Source organism: Cryptomeria japonica, unplaced genomic scaffold (assembly GCF_030272615.1).
Source record: "Cryptomeria japonica unplaced genomic scaffold, Sugi_1.0 HiC_scaffold_530, whole genome shotgun sequence".
In the NCBI taxonomy this organism is placed as follows: domain Eukaryota; kingdom Viridiplantae; phylum Streptophyta; class Pinopsida; order Cupressales; family Cupressaceae; genus Cryptomeria; species Cryptomeria japonica.
Window position 1 is genome coordinate 72,163 of NW_026729343.1, and position 12,096 is coordinate 84,258.

The 12,096-nt window shown below is 51.3% G+C and overlaps 1 non-coding gene across 1 annotated transcript; it reads left to right on the forward strand.

Moving 5' to 3' along the window:
* The first annotated feature begins 5,228 nt into the window (after positions 1–5,228).
* On the forward strand, positions 5,229–5,300 carry TRNAE-UUC (transfer RNA glutamic acid (anticodon UUC)). The gene has a single exon. It is a non-coding gene; the product is annotated as a tRNA-Glu (tRNA).
* The last annotated feature ends 6,796 nt before the right edge of the window (positions 5,301–12,096 follow it).

Here is a 12,096-nt window from a genome sequence, read left to right on the forward strand (position 1 = left end):
CTACTATAAGATGCGGGCGGATATCCCTAAGGCCCAGAGGGAAGAATGACAGAATGTGCCGGAGACGAACTGTGTAACTCATCCTGTAGCTTCTGGGGCGATTCATCGGAGGTCGACCTGCCATTATGGCTTTTAAGCACGCACCCGATCGTTTGGAAGTGACTTAGTGTTGGGGCAGACTTAGCTCGAGTGACTTCGGAAATGGCTGATGTTTCAAGGCCTGCCTTCGGATGGAGAGATTGAGTCGAGGATGTGATGTTGTGCCTTCGGAAGGAAGGGTCGACTGAAAGCCATCCCTTGTATTGTGTTGGGGCATTTAAAGGTATTAACCCCCCGGAAGCCCATCCCCACACGATGAGAAGGGAATCTTCTCGATGAGAGCTGGCACTCGACTGACAAGAAAACAAACATATCTTCCAATCTCCGGAACCAGGTTCGGATGCGAAAGCAATGATCGTTAATCCTACTAGAATATCTGGAGTTTTTATCCCCCCACTATAGAAAGTATAGCAAGCTGATTAATTCCCCTTCCTCCTCCCACCCACCCCAAGGGCCTATCTGGCAGTCGAGTGCCCTCGCGGGGAGCCTGCAGAGGTTTCAAAATCGAGGGTGTATTGGTTGACTCACCCGAGAGCACTTCGATTCGTTTCAATCTCGGGTGTATTGCTAACCTGGGCAACTATGCCCCCCGGTTCATCAGGGGTGGGTGGCTATAGTGGGGAGTCCCACCCTGCTTCCCCGGCTATAGATTGCCCCACAGTCGTATAGATGCTTCCGCCCTTACAATCTATAGGGGTCGAAGTTGAAATCGCCAGATTATATACGTAACATGCCTATGCAACTATATCCACCAATAGATCGATATGCAGTTTTTATTAGAGATCCCCCTACTATTCTAAAGGGGCAGAACTTTTCCCATAGAATTGTAGGGCGGATCGAGCGAGAGCGACCAAGAAATGCTGGGTTTGTAGCCCACATCCGACGGAGTTCAGTACAATACCGGCATGGTGGTGCTGCGAGGTCACATAAAATGATTTCCTGTTGATAATAGAAAGTTTTCGTTTTTTCCATCCGTTCCGTATCCACTTTTGCAAAGTCGGGCAATTCTTAATTAATCAGTTCATGTGTGTGGGGCTGGCAATTAATCAGCTTGCTACAGGGGGCATAGTTGCCTGCTAGAATACGCTACAATAACCCAACCGGCATCGCCCCGTAGGGCCCTTAGAATAGTAGGGGCCCACCCAACATTTAGTAGGGGCCCTCCCACCCAACTATTGCTTCCCACCCACCCTGCATTGAGAAGGAACCCACCCACCTACACGAAATTAGCTCGCTAGGCCTTTCCAAATAGTAGGGGCCCCCAGCCCCCGCCCAATTCGGCTGGGGGTAGGGTAGGGAATCAGTGAATTAATTAGCTTGCTAGAATACGCCCCCTACTATTTTGAGGGTAGTTGCTAGAATAAGCTAGAGTAAGCCCCGGCTCTTCCACCCACCCCTAGCCTGAATCCGCTAGACTTGGATCTCCAATAGATGGACTTGGCTCTGCTACTACTGCCTCTGCCTATGTATCGGACCATGCCTTTGCCCCGGCAACCTCTATTGCCTCCGCCACAGGATATGGATATGCTACTGCAGACTCTGCCACTGATGATAGGACTGCTACTGGCTTATATGTTTCTAGATAAACAGGTTCTGAGTCAACGGATGAAACTGTAGCTGGGTCTACTTTAATAGGTTCCGGGTCCCCTACTATCTAGCCGGGGTCAAAAGCTGGTCCTGCCTCTCCTCCTACTCCCTACGCCTATACCTATGCTATGGGTGGGGGGCCCCTACTATTCTATGGCTAGTCGCTGTGAGGTTACCCACTTTTGTTACGGGCTATCAAACAATCTATCGATCTGGAAGGAATGCTGCAGGCTCTGACACTCGAATTGTTAAGCGCTGTTCCGGCATTCTATGATGTTCTAGAAAGAGGAGTTCCAACCAGTGTACCTACAAGTGATGGTTCTAGTAAAACGGGATAGATAGAGATAGCTCATTACTTATGACCTGGTTGAAGAATCATTGAAGTTGATCCCCCATCCGCGGAGGTAGAGGCAAAGGTGGTAAAACAAGTGGTGGATTCTCCTACGGCATGGCCAGGAGTTTCATCCATTATACGAGCAGGTAAGCCGGACCTTAACCAACCTACTTTAAGTAGACCAAGTGAAAGCCACACATAATCAACAACTGCTATAGAGACTGGCCCATTGTTTCTTTAGGCTACAGTTTCAATAAATGGGGGGGGGTAAAAAACTGGTAGTACCTCCACCTTTGTCCTTGATGCTACCATTGTCTTTGCCTTTGGTGTTCCCACCCATGCTCATACCATCCCAGCTCCCCCTGCCTTTACTCTTATTCGGGACTGAACAAAGTGGTGTCTTAGCCTCAGCCTCTGCCTCTACAGCGAGTGCTACCCATGCCTTCACTGTGGGGTCCACCTTTTTTTAGCACGTGATCCTCTGGGACTTGAGCGGGATCATCGAGATCGGGAGTAGCGGAGTTGGCAGCATCCGGAGATGAACGTCGACTATTAATCTTCCCCGGAATGATGCCCCCCGCAATTAATCAGTCAATTAATCAGCCCGCTAGCCCTTTAGAATGGTAGGGGGCTAGAATAAGGAATTCTAGTTCTGCAGGGGGGGTGGCCCTTAACCCCCCACCCATCCCCACACACGCGGAGGCCCTCTATTCTATTGTTGTGCCGAGATGGAGAGGAGCCACCTCAGACCCCTGCCCGCACGAAAAAGGATCAGACCCCTGCCCGCACGAAAAAGGATCCCTCCCCGCAAAAGTAATTGTTCGGGGCTCACCCCGAAGCACAGCTGTTTGGGTTCCCCGGAACTATAGTTTACCACCCGGTCAAAGGGTTCGTGCACATTGGACACTGGTGCATCCAGCTCCCAGTTACTCCTCCCACCCCGGGACACTATTCCCCATGAACCATAGGACCAATGTGTTTCGCTGTCGACTCTCCCTCGTCCCTCGGACGAAGGGAGTGATGGGTGCTCTGCCCGTTCGCTGGTTGGAGTCCATCCCGTCAAAATACGAATTCCGTAGTTGGGCTTGATGAAAGGTTGGGTATACCTCGCCGCCACTTTAGCCCTTTAAGTATACCCACGCCCCTACGGGGCCTGCTCCGAGAAGAGCAGTTACGCATCACCCGCATTTATCATTTATATAATATCTGCACCATCGCTAACGCCCCTACGGGGCCTGCTCCGAAAAGAGCAGTTACGCGCTAATGGCCTCATCGCATCCATACGTCACATGCCGGGGTGGGCCTATGGGTGGGTAGGGACTCGATAGTTCCGGGTTGGGTGGGACTATAGTTACGGAGGAGATATAAAAAAAACGAGGGTAATTCTGGTCACCCCCGGTGCTGGGGAATTCTAGTTGCTCCCCCACCGGATCGACTTACACCTCCTGCCCATGAAGACCATGCCTTACTTGAACGGATCGAGTGAGAGCTTGAGATCTTTTGGAGGGAAGGATAGCCGGCTGGTCGAGAAGCGGATCGCCCTGATTCTTCGGATTGAGTGAGAGCATGAGATCCCTCCATTCGTCCCTTGCCGGGCAAGCATTCCTCTCCGACAGCCCCAGGAAACTGATGAAACGATCCACCCGCCCGCCGGGCCCCTACTATTCTATGGCCCTACTATTCTAAAGGGGCTGCTCACCGGCACTTTCTTTTTCTACAGTTCGACGATTTATTCCAAGTTGTTGACATTACAGTTAGGCCTCGAGCCCGCTTCAGAAAGAATCCTACCTGCTGCTCCACCTGGCGAATAAAGAAATATCGAGTTGTCGGGTCGTGAATTCAAAAGATAAGTTTAGGAAGCTCTCATCCCTTCCCGGTCGTTATGGCAAACCGATCTCCTAGTCGGGTGGTTCGTGGCGAGCAGTGGGAGGATAAGAGGTAGGGAGAAGTGATGATCAACTCTTTTCGGATTCCTAGTTCTCGGAATTGAAGTGATTATCCACTCGCCTCAGCCACTCCGGTTTACTGCCGCTTATCCTTCTAATGGTATGGATCAAGAACCCGATCCCGTTTCTCATAGTCGAGTGCTTGGGTCGACCCCAGCTGATGGAATGATAGCCGAGCTATCTCCTCCCACCCACCAACTAGAATTCCCCATGAACACCCGCTGAACTATCGAGGAGAAACCCTACTAGTCTATGGCGACCAAGGCTAGGCCCCTTACCGATAAATGGCGGCAAACCCCCAACAGAATTCGGGGGCGGGTGTTCCCTATATCCACCCACCCCCATAGAATAGTAGGGCGAGATACCCTCCACCCCATCGCGAATAGTAGGGCTCCCGATGAAACCATCCCTTTGGTTCATGAGGGCCCCTACCATATAATTTGAGGGCGGCAACTATATCCTCCACCAACTCTCCTCCTCTAATTAATCAGTCCCATAGAATTGTAGGGCTTGATTGAAGCCTGCTTCCCTTTAGCCCCCCACCCCTTTAGAATAGTAGGGGAGATACCTCCTAATTAATCAGCGCAGGGAATAATCTTATATAGTTGCTGATTCGATTAAGGGGGCCCACACATGCTAGAATAACTAATCGAATCAGCAACTATAGCCCAGTGAGGAGGGGCTCGATAGTGGCCCACCCTTAATTAATCAGTCCCATAGAATTGTAGGGCGAGCTTACTCTAGCCCCCTACTATTCTTGATAGAAGGGCCCCCGCCGGGTGGGTGGGAGGAGGCTATGGGCGAATTAATTACTGATTAATTAACCCTCCCACCCTACGGGCCCTACTATCTATAGGGGAAGCAGTTCATCGGCCTATAGCCTATAGTCATGTTACGTATAGAATCTCGAGCCACCCCTACAATTTGATGGAGCTGAAATGGCTATGGCCACCGGGGGGCTCGCTGTCGCTCTCCATCCCCCAACCCCCCGCCCCCCCCCTCTATATAACCGGAGGGTTGGTTAGTTCGCCGGCGGCCCTATATTCTATGGGCTCGGGGTTCATCGGGTGCATCCCCCCCACCCCGCTACTAGAACAGCGGTTTGGTCCCCAGGGGTTCGGTATGATAGATCCCAATCCCCCCCACCCTTTTCTAATAGCGGTTTGGTCCCCAGGGGTTCGGTATGCTAGAATCTATACCCATCGGTTCGGTCGAGGCCACTCCAGATGGAGTTCGACGAATTCTATAGAAGGGGGGGGCGGGTCCCTTTCGTCTAGTGGTTAGGACATCGTCTTTTCATGTCGAAGACACGGGTTCGATTCCCGTAGGGGATATTGTTTCATGGGTCACTAGATCCCAGATAGATGATCTCGCTGCGAGATCCATAGAATAGTAGGGGCCATAGAATTCTAGGGGCTTTACTGGAAAACAATTACACCCAATGCAGGGGTGGGAGGGAGGCCCTTTGACTTCCCCCCCACCCGGATGTTGGGGTGGGGGGGGGGGAAGTTGCAGTCGAGTGCCCTCGATAATCACTAGAATTCCCTCCCCCCCCTTATTAATCTAATAAGTCAATTCTTGACTGAAGCCCCATTTGAATTGTAGGGGGCCTCGCGAGCATAGAATAGTAGGGGGCTAGAGTAACTAAAATAGTTCTAGAATCGATGGGAAACTCTAGTTCCGGATGTTCCTGTGAGTCGAGTGTCGGGCATGATGCAAAGCAGACCCTCTCCTTATAACTTGAGCCCCCCACCCATCCCCACACACGTTTCCCCACACACGCCATAACTCAACTACTTATCCCCTCGATTCTAGCAGGCATTAATAAGGGGGGGATGGGTAGATAATTCCGAACCCCAGGGACTAGAGTTCTTTTCTACCTCCCACCCACCCCTGATTCCCTCCCCCCCAATCGAACTAAGATTCAACTATCTATATCCGGGTGGTTGCTTTTGGGAATCATAGTTCCCTTACTCTAGCAGGCTAATTAATTAGAGGGCCCCTACTATATGGCCCTACTATTCAGCTATAATGGGGGGGGTGGGAGTTCCATTATAGATGAGGGAGGGAATCTTAGTTCCGGGTGGGTGGGAAGCTATAGTTCCTGCAGGGTGGGAGGAAGGGGGCAATTATTCTGCAGGGTAATTAAGTGTTCATGTGGATATAGGATAAGTCCTCCGCGTCCCCATAGAATTGTAGGGCCACCCCCCAACGGCACTATTCCACCCACTGCCATTAATCAGCCTGCTAGAGTAAGCGGTTCTCCTAAGTTCCCACCACGGCCCCTGGCCCCCCCTGGGAGGTAGATTATTGTAGGGGCCCTCATTTCATTAATCAGCCTGCTAGAGTAAGGATGGGTGGGAGAGATAGTTCTCCTAAGTTCTAGTTGCCCTACTCTTCAACTTAATGGGGGGTGGGGGGGGGGTTGAGAATAATAGTAGTTGCGGGGTGGGCCCATGGGTGGGTAGGGACTCGATAGTTCCGGGATGGGTGGGTATAGTTCGGAAGAAGTAGTTCGGCACATTTCGACGTCGTCATTGCCACCCGGTCCCAATTCATTTCGATGGGCGGTACAGCACGCACCTGTTCTGGCGAGTGAAAGCAGGAATGGGCCCCCGCCCGTAGGGGGCATTCGCCTATAGATAGTAGGGGCAGCTAATCCTACTAGAAGATGCGGGCGCATATCTGGTCCAAAAGGAAGGAAGTAGAGTTCAAGCTCCTTTGCCCCCCGGACATTGAAAGGTGGAGTGAAGAATGAGAGGGACGAAGGCGATCGGTTTCTCCGCAACTCGGGGGGCTCATTTTTTTCCGCCCCTACTATTCTATGGTCACCAACTTTCCATTCCTATGAACACCCGGGCTATTATTTGGAATAATGATGTTGTGTTGATAAATCAACCACTGCACCTGCCTATTGGTTCTCTTTCTCACCCAACCCGGCGGGGGCATAGCGAGGCAGGGGCATCTGAGCAAGTAGAACCACCCGACCAGTCCCAGTGGCAAAGGCAGTTTCCCCCGGATGTACCGAATGTACCGATTGGATTTTCTCTAGTGATACGCACGCCACTGCCCCGATATATATAGTTGGGCGTGGCGGTCTCTCGTTCGCTATGCCGCTGCAAGACCTGGGGGGTGTTGGGCACTGGGCATGGCTATCAATATGGACATGCCTTATATGATGGGTGGGCTTAGACTGGGACTGGACCTTAGTACGATGAGTTCGGTGTATTAGATAAGTGGGGCTTGATTGGGTGGATGGATTATCACTATGATTCTCACTGGGTGTTGCACGAGGTGCGTGCTACAGATAGCCATTAGTATGGATGGTACAGATATTGGTACAGGTGTGGATTACTACCATTCCGACTTCAAACCCTATTGAATCGTAAGGGCTGAGTGGGAATAAGATATATCCAGATCTGGCTGATTCAGCTGCTATTGATGTTCCCACCCTTCGCTCTTGTTGTTTCACCATTTATCAGCGGTAGTAGCCCCATCCCCTGTGTTAGCATCTGAGCCCGTGATGATATGATAAGCACAAGCATCTCCGAGTGGCCGGTGAGATGGATGAAAGCATGAAAGTCTCGAATCCCCGGTCGTCGGGCGAGCATCCGGACGGGAGCGAAGCTGGCGCGCGAGAGATGGCACCGGCTAGGCTCCCGTCGATCCACCGGCTTCGGCGACTTGACTGGGGAACCTCGACCCGGTCTACTAGCAGATTCTCCATGTGCCGAGATGCGGGTTCGAGATCCAGTTTCATATCCATATCTCGCTCCAGATTCCTCAGTCGCATACCTATAAGCAGTAGCAGATCCTGTTCCCATTCTTTGTTCCCGCCCGCCTACCACAGTTGGTTGCGCATCCCCCAGATCCCGAGTCCCGCGGAGGCGGAGCGTCGGAGCCAATGAACTGAGTTGATGAGCCGAACAACCCGCAACAGCACCATCAGTACTCCAATTGATCCAGTCGATTAAGATCCTGCGGGGGTAGCCTCATAGTTCTCGTCCGAGCCGTTGAAGCGTGGACGGATTGATCGACGTCAAATAATCTGTTCCAGTTCCTGCCGTCCAGGTCGATCCCACTCCCTGCTGTTGAGGTCGATCCGGAGCGGGATGAGCGAGAGACACATGGGCGGCGTAGGCAGAATCATGGGTTGGTACAGAGGCAGTCCGCTACCGGTCCCAGATCCGAATCCATACCCTACGAAGAATTGAGGAGCAGTTTACCCGGAGTTCGAGGAGTAGTTCACCCGGCATCAGTGACAGTTGGGGTTCCGATTACCACCCGGGCCTAGCAGCATCACCACCACCAGTAACGTCCAAGGAAATGGAGTAAGCAACGTTTATCCATCCGCAGCTATTAGTCACGGATAGCTCCAATTGATCCAGACGATCAAATGTCATTGGTTCCTTAACCACCAGCACCAGTTCCGGCGGACCAGAGGCGACCGAGAAGCAACCGCGACCGAGAAGCATAGATGGATCCAATCCCGCGACTCACTTTTGGGTCATAGGCAGCAGTGGGGGAAATAAAGCAGTCAGGGGTTTCCCCGATATCCCATCCCCGGATGCGCCAGATGCATGGACAGGAGCAACCAAGGTGGGAAAGTGTCCCTGCCCGTTCCGTATTCCATAGTCGGCAGCACCAATAGCAGCAGTCTCTCCATAACCAGTGAGTGAACACATCCTCCCGGAAGGGAGCTAGTTGGAGTTCGGGATTGAGTTTCCCGGAACCAGGAGCAGAGGTTCAGCCGTGTCCCCGTTCCCCCACAACCATAATAGATTGGAGCGAATATATAGATAGAAGATTGGAGTGGACCCGGTTTCTCCTCCGTTATTCTAGCGTCATTCTAGCGGGCGTACATTAATTGACTGATTAATTAAGGGTGGGAGGCTCTATTACCCCCACCCAACCCTACATAGCTCTATATCCGGGTGTTCATAGGGAATCATAGGGTTCCCCGGGGGGGAGGGAATCGTCAGTTCGTTGGTGGGAGGCCCGCCCGGGTGGGGGGTTATATTGCGGCAGAGAAAGATCGATTCATGTCGAGGGAGGAAGGTTGGGTGAGAGGTCATCACGTACTTGCGTTCTCGCTAGTTCTTCAGGTAATTGATCCGTGATACCTTTGACTTCCCCCACCCCTATCAAGAACCATCTCTCCATTCCGCTGGTTCAGGGGTCAGGGATCATGGTCCATTCGATCATTCCCCCTGAAGACCCGCCTACTCCTGCCAGTCATCCAACCTTTATTGGTGGTTTCGCGTGGTACTAGCCAGTCGAGAATAAAGGATAAAGGGCCTACGGGGTCGGGGCTATTGATTCTCTTTACTGACCCGTTCCGTAGTCATCTTATATCCGTAGCGGGTCCAAACCCTACCTTTTATCTGTCCCCACCCCTACCCTTCATCTGTCCCTAACCCTCGGAGATCTCCCAACTACCCCATAGAATAGTAGGGGCCCACCCAACTATATCTTCCCACCCATCCCCTTACCCATCCCTGCCTTTCTCCATTGACTGCTAGGGGCGAGAGCCGACCCATCTCCTACTAAGAGCCTTTCTCTATTGACCGCTAGTGGTAGGTAGGGGGTGGTTCCTACCACCTTTCTCTATCTCCGACCTATTAATTGAGTCGGTTCCTACCCCCTTGCCTAAGGGATTATCTATCCCCTGCCTTTCATCCATCTCTTCACTCCTCCGGTCGAGGTCTATCTCCCCTGCCTCTATCTATTGACTGACCCGGCCCATATAAATACCCATGCAGGGTGGGTGGGAGGAGATAGATCCGGTTGGTTTCCCTCTATCTCGTCCGTCCGGCTCCTCTATCTGTGATTCCGGCCAACAATGATAGATAGGGCGGTCTCCATGGTTGGTGTGGGGGTCGTTAATTCAGTAGTTTGCTCGTTCCGTCACGTCTCCTACTTATATCTATCCGTTGCCTACCGCTTTCTCCCGCCGGTCAGGGGGAGCTACGGATGCACTATCCATATTGGTGGGAAATGCCCGGGATGGGAGGGGAGAAAGGAAGGAAAGGTGGGTAGCCTCTCCGTACTATAGTTCCCCCCCACAACTCGACATTCGGGGGGGAGGGAAACTCACCACTATAGTTCCGGTCCGTAGGGCCTACTCCATATAATTGTAGGGCGCCCATAGAATTTGAGGGCTTGACTGAAACCCCCATAGAATTGTAGGGGGCCCTTTTTGAGAATAGTAGGGGGCTAGAATCGCGCTAGAAGGAGGTAGCTCGATTGTAGGGGGCTTGATTGAAAGCGAATAGTAGGGGGGAGGTAGCTCGATTGTAGGGGGCAGTCAAGCCCTACAATATGGAGTGGGAGTTCCATAGTCAAGTTCCGCCACCCACTAGATTAATCAGCCTGCTAGAATAAGCATAGGCAACAAACTGGGCTACTTTCAATCTTTCGGAGGAGATAGTTATAGAATTGAGAGAAGTTTACTTTAAGAAAGATTGATTGAAGCATGTTACGTATAGACTCGAGAAAGAGCCCTATAGTAGAATTCTCGAGTCCCCCCCACCCTGATTATAGACGTAACATCTTCTCTAAAAGCAAGCTCTGTAATCGCCCGGGCAAACGCTTTCGAACGAACTTCTAGTATAGTTGGGGCATGTTACGTCTAGAATAGAATCTGGGTGGGGGGGCCCCTACAATTCTATGGTAGCTGTCACTCTTCTGGCTCGAGATAAAAAAAAGTGAAAGAAAGATTGTGCCGGATTGCATCCCGCGCATATTAATTATTGGTATCCCGATCGCACTAGGGAGAATGGGCAACTATATATAGTTGACATTCGTCGCCGGGTTTCGTTCTGAGCTTTTGATACCGTTGATGCGGATTTTGAGGAGGCTCGAAACTGAGTATTTCGTACACGAGGCCAGGCCAAGTATCATTCGAAGCTTCAGAAAAAAATGCTGAGATATTGGGGGGCCCTTATGGTGGTATTTCGTGCACATTCCGACTCTGCAAATAGATTCTCAAGCCTCTCGATTTCTTTAGGGCTACTTTCTCAAATGATAATGAAATAAAGGGAGGACCTGGCAAATCACATGTTCAGCTATCTTTAGATAGAAATGGAGCTAGCTTTTGAACATGTTAAAACCCCCCCCCCTACCATCTATAGGCAAGAATAATCGACCAATTTCAACAGCCCCGGGTTCGGAATAATTGATCGATTCAATGATCAGATAGTTGACGAAGGGCTCTTTCGCATATATCTTCTTCCCAAAGGTCTTCTGGGGCATCGATCGCACGATTCGATCCAAGTTTCCCGAGGGTTCCTTCATATAGTAGGAGTGATAGGATGGATAGGGGAAAACTCGACCAGACCCACCTAGAAACCAACCTGGAATGGAACGACTCGCTTAGTTAGTTCTGCACGTTCCCCTACTATAGATGCGGGGTGCCGGGGTGGGAGATGGGCTGAAACTGATCGATCTGCACCTGGGAGGGATTAATGTGGCTTGTGATGCCGAGCTCAGGTTTAGGAACTATCGTTAGCTCGCTCTGTTGGATCCTTAGTCGATTTCTCTCCCGCAAGCAGAACCCTTAGAAAGTTATCGCTATATGAGGTGTGATGTCGATTCGTGCTCATGTCCGAATGTCGTCTATTTTGAGAAGTGGAGAGATAAACAAATCCTGTAGCACCCGCAACTGTCAGGAATAGAAATCCTGTAGCACCTGAAACCTATCTATCAATCCTTACGTGCGCCTTTCGTATCTTTAGGCAAATCCAACACAGATAGGTAGATAGGGCTTTCCGGTACTTACCCATATAATCATTCATTCCGGTTAGAAGGGGAAGACATGACAAAGCCCATCCCCCGGAAGCCTGTCACGGCGTACCTCTATCCGTTCAGTCCCATTCCAATGCATGACTCATTGAACGAAGTGCCCCTCTGCCTCCCACCCACCCCAACAAAAATAGGTAGGGCCCCCATGCACACCCTGCCTAAATAAACAATAGGCACTCGACTGCTAACTGAGCAACCTCTCCCCACCCACCCCGAAGCCCTTCAACAATAGAATAGTAATCTGGGTGGGCCCCTACAATTCTATGGCCCTACAATCGAGCTACCTCTTAATTAATCAGCGCAGAGCCCTACTATTCTAAGGGGGCC